The following is a 9752-nucleotide window of genomic DNA, read 5'->3' as shown; positions in this document are numbered from 1 at the left end:
TTTGAAACAAGATCTCACTAAGTTGCTGAGGCTGGCCTCAACCCTGTGATCCTCCTGTCTCAGCCTTCCAAGTACTGGGTTACAAGACTGTATCACCAGATGCAGCTACCACTAATTTGTGTGTGTGTGTGTGTGTGTGTGTGTGTGTGTGTGTGTGTGTGTTACTACAGTTCCTGGAAACCCTTCTACCTCCGGGCTACACTCCCAGACCTATTTTTATATTTTTATTTGGAAACCAGTGAGGCTGGCTTCGAACCTGTGCAGCCATCCTCCTGTCTCCGCCTCCCAAGCTCGGGGATTACAAGGGTGTGCCACCACGCCCGGCATACCACTAATCATTTTTTATTAAACAAAGATAGCCAGGTGTGGTGATATATGCCTATAATCCCAGTATTTGGGAGAGTAAAACAGAAGGATTTCACATTCAAGGCCAGCCTCAGAAATCTAGTGCGACCCTGTTTCAAAATAAAAAACAAAAAGGGCTGAGGGTGTATTTATTTCAGAAATAGAATAGCCCAAACAAAAACCAAACCAAAAATCAAATAGTTCCTGCTGGGTGTGGTGGCACACGCTTGTAATCCCAGCATTCTGGAGGCAGAGACAAGAGGATCGCGGTTTGGTTCATAGAGAGCATCAGCTACTACTTAGTGAGGCCCTTTGCAACTCAGTGAGCCCTGTTTCAAACATAAAAAGAACTAAAAAATAGGGCTGGGGGTGTAGCTTGTAGGTAGAATGCCCCTGGGTTCCATCCCCAGAACCGCAGAAAAAAAAAAAAAATAGTTCCCATGAGACCACTTAAAGTCTTTCACTATACTGAGTAGGCCTTGTTTTCCAACTCCACATTAGGAGGAACAAAAAATTAAAAATATATATGATAAAAGTTTCTTCTTCTCTCTTGAAAGGATCAAGAAAAGCCGGGCATGGTGGCTCATGCTTATAATCCCAGCCCATGGGAGACTGAGACAGGAGGATCACACAGGCTCTCAGCAACTTAGTGAGACCCTGTTTCCAAATAAAGTATAAAATAGGTCTGGGAGTATAGCCCAGAGGTAGAAAAGCCCCTGGGTTCCACCCCCAGTACCAAAAAAAAAAAAAAAAAAAAGGATCAAGAAAGAACTGGGTGTGGTGGCACATACTTGTAATCCCAGTACTTCCAGTACTTGGAAGACTGAGATTGAAGGATTGCAGATTCGTGGTCCTTCACAATTTAGTAAGAATCTATTTCAAAGTAAAAAATAAAACAGGGCTGGGAGTGCAGCCCAGAGGTAGAATGACCCTGGGTTCAATCTCCAGTACTGGAAAAAAAGAAAAGAAATAGTCAAGACAAATATTAGTATTTTGGACTAGGATTGAACACAAGTAACTGATATCATGAAAAGTGAAACTGTGACTAAAAGGGGACTATTGTACTTAAAAAATTTTTTTAGCAAAGACGATTTGTTTTTGTTTACCCATTTAAAATTATTTATTTGAGAAAACCATATAAATACATTATTATGAATCCAGGTATATTTGTTTTATTTATTATTTTATTTTATTTTATTGTTTGTTTGTTTTGCAGTACTGGGGATGGAACCCAGGGGCAATCTACCTCCAAGCTACACCCCCCTATTTTCATTTATTTATTTATTTATTTATTGCGGGTCTGGGGATGGAACCCAGGGGGCATTGACCTCCAAGCTACACCCCCCGCCCTGTTTTTTATTCTTTATTTTTAAATATGGTCTCACTACGTTACAGAGGGCCTCACTAAGTAGCTGAGGCTGTCCACAAACCGTGATCCTCCAGTCTCAACCTTCCAAATGCTGGGATTACAAGCGTGTGCCACCACACCCAGCTCACCCCCCTATTTTTTATTCTTTATTTTGAAACACGGTCTTACTGAGTTGCAAAGGGCCTCCCTAAGTAGTAGCTGAGGCTGTCCGTGAACCATGATCTTCCTGTCTCGGCCTCCCAAATGCTGGGATTACAAGCATGGACCACCACACCTGGCTATTATTTGGGTTTTAATACTAATAAAATTACTATTTTGTATTGTAATGGTTAATTTTATGTGTCAACTTGGCTGGGGAAAGGGATGCCCAGATAGATGGCAAAGCATATTTCTGATATGTCTGTGGTTTTGTTTCTGGAAGAGATCTGCATTTAAATTGTTAGACAGAGTAGATAAGATCACACTCACCGATATGGTTGAACATCATCTAATCTGTCGAAAGCTCAAAAAGAACAAAAAGGTAAAGGAAGAATGAATATACTTATGGAACTGGGACGTCCATTTTCTCCTGCCCTTGGCATCAATGTGTCTGGTATGTACCAACTAGCTATTTCCGGACTCTAGCTTGCAGAAAACTGATCGTAGGTGTTTTCTCTACAATCAAGTGAGCCTATATAAATTTCCTGCTTGTTCTCACTAGGTTGCTGAGGTTGTGCTCAAACCTATGATCTTTTTGGCTCAGCTTCCCAAATATTGGGATTACAGGTATACACTACCATGCCTGGTTGGCATTCAGATGTAATATGTAATAATGATTTCAATTCATTTTCTTAGAGTTTATTCTAGACTTTCTCCCTTATTTGTAACTTCTTCTCTGATAGTAACCTGGCTTCTATTATGTACTGTCCATCTACTGATGTTTTTCAACCCCGGTATACATTTATAGCAGGTACAGAGTTATTTACACAGACTTCTGTGAGAAAGTTAAAATTGAATGTTTTAGGAGCCAGGCACGGTGGCACACGCTTGTAATCTCAGCATTTGGAAGGCTAAGACAGGAGGATCCGGGTTTGCAGCCAGCCTCAGCTACTTTGTGAGGCCCTCTGCAACTCAGTGAGACCCTGTTTCAATATAAAGAATTAAAAATAGGGCTGGAGGTGTCACTTGGAGGTAGACTGCCTCCTGGTTTCCATTCCCGGTGCTGCAAAAAAAAAAAAAAAAAAAAAAAAAAAGAATGTTTTAGAAGCACCCTCAAGTAATCCTGAAGTAAAGTCAAGATTAAGGACCTGACATAGAGCACGGTGGTACACACCTGTAATCCCAGGAATTGGGACACAGATATAAGGTTCAAGACCAGCCTCAGCAACTTAGCAAGACCCTGTTTCAAAATAAGAAACAAAATGGGCTTGGCTGGATTGTAGATTGGAATTAGAATGGCCCTAGGTTCAATTTTCAATATCACCACCCCTAAAAAAAAAAAGGACCACTAACCATTTTAATACAATCATGCTTATTTTCATCATGGCTGCCCCTAGTAGTGCAGAAGGCCAGACAAACTTTTTTTATGTGAGACCTCTATATAAACAAACAAAAGAAAGAAGGAGAGAATGAAGTTCATTGGAAATGATGTTGAAAGCTCATGATGTAGAGAAAATCTAAAGAAAATAAAAACTAAAGTCACAATCAGCAGAGATTTTTGACAGAAAATACACACAATGGGGAGATAGTATAAGTCAGTTGGACAAGAAACAGAAATATCCATTAATTCTGAACTGTTTTGTAATTACAATTCTAGTGCCAACCAGGTTTGTTTTTATTATTTTTTATTGTAAGTTTATGTAAGTAACTTTGCAACCTAAAGGGTTTAATTATATAGCTTTGAGATATAAGTAAATGAAAAGAAGGGGAAATATTGTCTAGTGTTCTGGGGACAATAATGTAGTGAAAGAAGTTGGTAGGGTATCCAGTCCATAGCTAGATGGTGAGATCTGCTCTGAGCTTCAATTTGAAAAGTATATAAAAGTCAGATTTCAACTATTTGGTAAGATTGCACAGACAAGTGGGCTTCCCAAGTGTTTGGAGACCAGGCCTTTATTTATTTTATTTTATTTTATTTATATTTTGGTGGTTCTGGGGTTCCTGGAAACCCTTCTACCTCCGTTCTACACTCCCAGACCTATTTTTATACTTTTTTATTTGGAAACGATCTTCCTGTCTCCACTTCCCAAGCGTGGGGATTACAAGTGTGCGCCACCACACCCGGCCAGGCCTTTATTTTTGCATACTCAGAAAGATGAGATGTCAGCATAGACTATTTCTTAGTTGTGAATACACATTAATCAAGGCCACCGAAACTCACATATTAAAAACCCAGTATAGCCGGGCGTGGTGGCGCACGCTTGTAATCCCTGCGCTTGGGAGGTGGACACAGGAGAATCACCCAGGTTTGAAGTCAGCCCCGCTGGCTTAAGAGACCCTGTTTCCAAAATAAAAAGTATAAAAAATAGGAAATAGGTCTGGAAGTGTAGCCCGGAGGTAGAAGGGCTTCCAGGAACCCCAGTACCAACAAATAATAATAATAATAATAATAATAATAATAATAATAATAATAAATACAAAGTAAAATAAAAAATAAAAAAGGTAAAAACCCAGTATAGCCGGGCGTGGTGGCACATGCTTGTAATCTCAGCATTTGGGAGGCTGAGACCGGAGGATCTCAGTTCAAGGACAGCCTCAGCTACTTAGTGAGGCCCTCTGCAACTCAGTGAGAGCCTGTTTCAAAATAAAGAATAAAAAATTGGGCAGGGGGAGTAGCTCAGAGGTCAAATGCCTCTGGGTTCCATCCCCAAACCCGCCAAAAAAAAAAAAAAAAAAAAAAGAGAAAGAGACCCTGTTTCCAAATAAAAATATATGAAAAAAAAATAGGTCTGGAAGTGTAGCCCCGAGGTAGAAGGGTTTCCAGGAACCCCAGTTCCACAAAATAATAAATAAATAAATAAATAAATAAATAAATAAATAAATACCCAGTATAAGCCAGTATAAGCTGTGTACTCATATAATCCCAGTACTTGAGAGGTTGAGGTTCCAGGCCAGCCTTAGCAACTTGGTGAGACTCTGTTTCAAAGTGAAAAATGAAAAGGGCTGGAGGTGTAGTTCAGTGATAGAATGCCCCTAGGTTCAGTTAGTACTAACACACACACACACACTGAATTTATTGATCTACATGAATAATAATAATTATTATATTGACCAGATACTTTTGTTTACTGCTTACAGTGTTATCTTTCTATAAGCAAATCCATGTGGGAAACCAAATTATTATTGGAAGATTATTCGGTAAGTATAAAATTAGATCAACAGAAGTTAAAACTAATACTATCAAGTTATAACAATCTAATATACCCACTTCTGGTCTAAGAACATACCTGCCAAAGAGTCTAGATACTTACACCTGTGGGTTAGAACACTGACCAGTCTGGACAGTGCAATGGTTATAATAATGGTCCCTCAAAATGTACACATCCTAATCCCTAGAATCTATAAATATGTTTTATTATGTGGCAAGGGAGAATTAAGATTGTAGATAAAATTAAGAGTGCTAATCAGATAGATTTAAAATAAAATTACACTGGATTATCCATTGGGCCTTGTGCAATAATCACAAGTATGATTTAATCACTTTAAATATGGAAAAGGGAGGATGAGAGTCAATGTCAGAGTAGTACCATGTAAGAAAGACATATCCAGCCATGGCTGGCTTCAAAGATATAAAGGGGTCTCACACCAAGGCATGTGGTAATCTTTAAAAGCTGGAAAATCCAGGGAAACCATGAGAACCCCTAGAACCATTAGAAAGGAAAACCCTGCTGGCAACTTGATTATAGCTCAGTGAGACTGACCTCTAGAATTTCTGACCTCTAGAACTGAACTATAAGATAATAATTCTGCTTTTTATTATTTATTTACTTATGTATGTATACTCCCAGACCTATTTTTTATACTTTTTTATTCGGAAACAGGGTCTCCTAAGCCAGCGCGCGCGGCTGGCTTCAAACCTGCGCGATCCTCCTGTCTCTGCCTCCCAAGCGGGAGATTACAAGCAGGTGCCACCACGCCCGGCCTCTTTGCGTTTTTAAATACTCACTTTTTCAACCTAATCTACTATCTATATCATATTAAAGCATATCCTCTTGCTGGGCATAATAATGCATGCCTGTAATCCCAGCTACTGATGGGCAGGGACTGAGGCAGGAGGATCACAAGCTCAACCTGGCCTACCTAGCAAGACTGTCTTAAAATGCAAAATGAAAAGGGTAAATCTGGGTGTGGTGGTACAGGCTTGTAATCCCAGCATATGAGAGGTTGAGAAGGATTGTGGTTCACAGACAGCCTCAACTACTTAGCGAAACCCTTTGCAACTCAGTGAGACCCTGTTTCAAAATGATGAATAAAAAAATAGGGCTGCAGGTGTAGCTGGGAGGTAGAATGCTCCTGGGTTCAATCCCCAAGTACCATTAAAAAAGAAAGAAAGAAAAAAGAAAAGGGTAGGGGATGTAGTTCAGTACTTGCTTAGTATGTGCGAGACCCTAGGTTCAATCCCCAGTACTTCAAAAGAACAAAAAACAAAAACAAAAACAATTCCCCAAAAAAGACCCACACCAACTATGTAAGAGTCATGTTCAAAACTAGTATTTTTTGTGCCTACTATGTGTTATGCTCTGAACTAATGATGATATAAATAAGACAGTGTTTTTTGGAAGGAAAGTGCAGAATTAGGCATAAGGCAGAATTAAGTGGTAGTCCATGATAGAAATAAAGTGTAATAGAAGCACTTAGAATATTATTGATATTAATTTGTTGCAGAATTATCATCTTCTAGATGGTGCCAAGCAGACAAAAAAAACTGAGAAAGTTGAGGAAATCCCAAACCTCTGTGAAACAGCAAATGGCTTGGAGTTTATTAAGCTAATGCCTTTCAAAGGTTTCTTGTTTTCATTTCTCGGAATTGAACCCAGGGACATTTTACCTCTAAGCTACACCTCTAACCTTTTTTGTGTTTGTGTGTGTGTGCAGGGGGTCTGGAAATGGAACCCAGGGGCATTTGACCTCCAAGCTACACCCTCGGCCCTATTTTTGTATTTTTATTTTGAAACAGGGTCTCACTAAGTTGCAGAAGGCCTCACTAAGTAGCTAAGGCTGTCCACAAACCGTGATTCTCTGGTCTCAGCCTCTGGGATGCTGGGATTACAAGCCTGAGCCACCATGCCTGGCTTTGTATTTTTGTTTTGAAAAAGGTCTCACTATGTTGCTAAGGCTGTCATGGAACCTGCAATCCTTCTGTCTCAACCTCCAAAATACTGTAATTACAGGCAATGCACCACCATGCCTTGTCGGGATCCAGCCTGACAGCAGCGGGGCTTGGAAGGATGATGAGTACTGAAGGCCCGATCACCACACAGAGCCGGGAGATATGTCAAGCAAGATCTCGTTTATTCCTCTCCAAGCAATTATATATATAGCACCAAACCACGAGGGGAATTCCCATGGGAAATAGCCTAGCCTATCGGAATAAAGATCACTAGCACGTAGTTCACAGCCAATCCCAGGCCAGTACATGAGCCATGCGGAAGCTCCTTTAAAGGTAAAAAGGGAAAAACTGCTCAGTCTCCCCACCCATAATGAATGGGGAAACCACGCCTTCGTAGCTTCCTCCAGGCGCCATCTTAGCCCCTTTTCTGCTGAATCATTTTACTGCGGAAGTTCTTAAACTTTACCTAAAGCTTTGCCTTAGGCTGCAGGCTGCTCAGGCCGAGGGAGGCTGCATCTCTTTAGGTGCTGTATGGACACACCCCATCAATGCCTGGCTTCAGACATTTTTTACTATGATCCACAGGGTAACAGACAGCAGTGTTCACAAATACACTATGTGCTCCCCTTAACATTTCTCAGCATCCCTGGCAACTGAGTTGGAGGCAGGTGTGTAGTCTGCTCAATGAGCCATGAGAAGAATTGTGTTGTTCTTGCTTCCAGTCTCCTAATACCGGGGAGAAGCCAGTGGGAGTCCTCTATGCTTTCTAGAAAGACTATAAGTTTAGAAATAAAGAATATCAACATGCAATAATTAAAAGATAGACACATATTGGATCTTTGAAGATCTGAAGGACAATTATCAGAATGAGTAAGTCAATTTCATGGGATTTCATAGGAGTGATACATGACATGTAAAGTAGATTCATGTTAAGCTATGGCTATTTGGGATAAAAGTGGAGAGCTCTGGTCACAACTTTGTCTATTCTAGCTCATCCAGGCTAATTCACACAGTAATAAATGCATTTACATCTTGACCTACTTTTGGACACACACACACACACACACACACACACACACACACACTGGGTTAATTTTTTTTTTTTTTTTTTTTTTTTTTTTTGCGGGTCTGGGGATGGAACCCAGAGTCATTTGACCTCCGAGCTACACCCCCTGCCCAATTTTTTATTCTTTATTTTGAAACCGGGTCTCACTGAGTTGCAGAAGGCCTCACTAAGTAGCTGAGGCTGTCCGTGAACCACGATCCTCCGGTCTCAGCCTCCCAAATGCTGGGATTACAAGCGTGGGCCACCACGCCCGGCTCAGTACTGGGTCAAATTTGAAAACATATCCTGCCTATTTCTGACATACCTAAAAATTTATGTTCTTTGTTGCTTAGGAAAAGCACACTCTATTTCATCACACCTTAATTTGTCTTTACCTACAAAAGAAAAATAGAGTATTAAACTGCTTGAGAACTCTTCCTTCCTATGAACAATCTTTAGGTGTGTCCAGTCATTTAGAAAGGAGTAAGCTTTAAGTGTAATGTTACAGTGGTAATAGAAATGAAAAAGACAGAAACACGATGTTATTTATTTTGTAAAGTCAAATGTTTGCATTTTTGCAGTGTTTTCAGTTGGGACATAAGCACATACATATACACATATATGCACTTATATGTTTATACATGTTTTAGGTGTTCTACAAAACTAGTGATTCTGTGGCATTAAAACACTGCTGACTAGAAGTCTGCGAGTTTATCACTTTTAGAGAATTCCATTAAGAATGCACTGGGAGCCAGGTGTGGTGGTGCAGGTTTGTAATCCCAGCATTTGGGAGGCTGAGACCGGAGGAATTCGGTTCGCAGACAGCCTCAGCTACTTAGTGAGGCCCTTTGCAACTGAGACCCTGAAAAAAAGTAGAGCAGGGGGTGTAGCTCAGAGGTGGAATGCCCCTGGGTTCCATCCCTAGACCCGCAAAAAAACAAAAACAAACAAACAAAAAAACGCACTGGGCTTGGTGCCAGTGGAAACTCCACCAAGAATACTTGATCCCTGAGATCAAAATCATCTTCATTTAAAAGCTGGGCGTGGAGGGGTTAGGGTGGTGCCGGGGCCAATGGCCGGCATTGGAGCCTGCCGTGAGGCAAGGCCGCTACTGGGGCCTCCGAGGCCGGGATCGGAGCCAGCCGAGGGGTTAGGCTGGTATCAGGGCCAGCGAGACCAGATTAGGGGCCTCCCATGAGGCAAGGCTGCTGCTTGAGCCAGCAAGGTCTGGATCAGTCCACCGGGTAGCCAGGCCACTACTGGGGCCGTCAAGAGTGGGATCGGTACTTGCAATGCGGCATGCACAGAGAAATATCACAGAAAATATAAATCAGATGCTTCCCCTAATCAGCAATAACTAGGAGGAAAGGGGCAACAGGAAGAGGTCGAGCTATAGAAAGGGCCCTATAGTGAAGCAACTAAGGTGACCAATCAGAGGGTATGGAATAGGGGAGGATGGAGTCTCTTTAAAATGCAGGAGGTACATAAACAAATGTATCAAAGTTAATCACCAAACAAGCATGGGATGGAGGGAGGAGGAGGGAATGGGATGGGGGCTGGATGAGGGCTAATTGAATGATGTGTGCTTGTATATCCTCTCAAGTCTTGTATTCCAATGTGAATGATATATGACTACAATGCACCAATTAAAAATAAATAAATAAATAAATAAATAATAAAATAAA

This window comes from Muscardinus avellanarius (assembly GCF_963383645.1).
Source record: "Muscardinus avellanarius genome assembly, chromosome: 8".
Classification (NCBI taxonomy): domain Eukaryota; kingdom Metazoa; phylum Chordata; class Mammalia; order Rodentia; family Gliridae; genus Muscardinus; species Muscardinus avellanarius.
Note: the sequence above shows the minus strand (reverse complement) of the source record.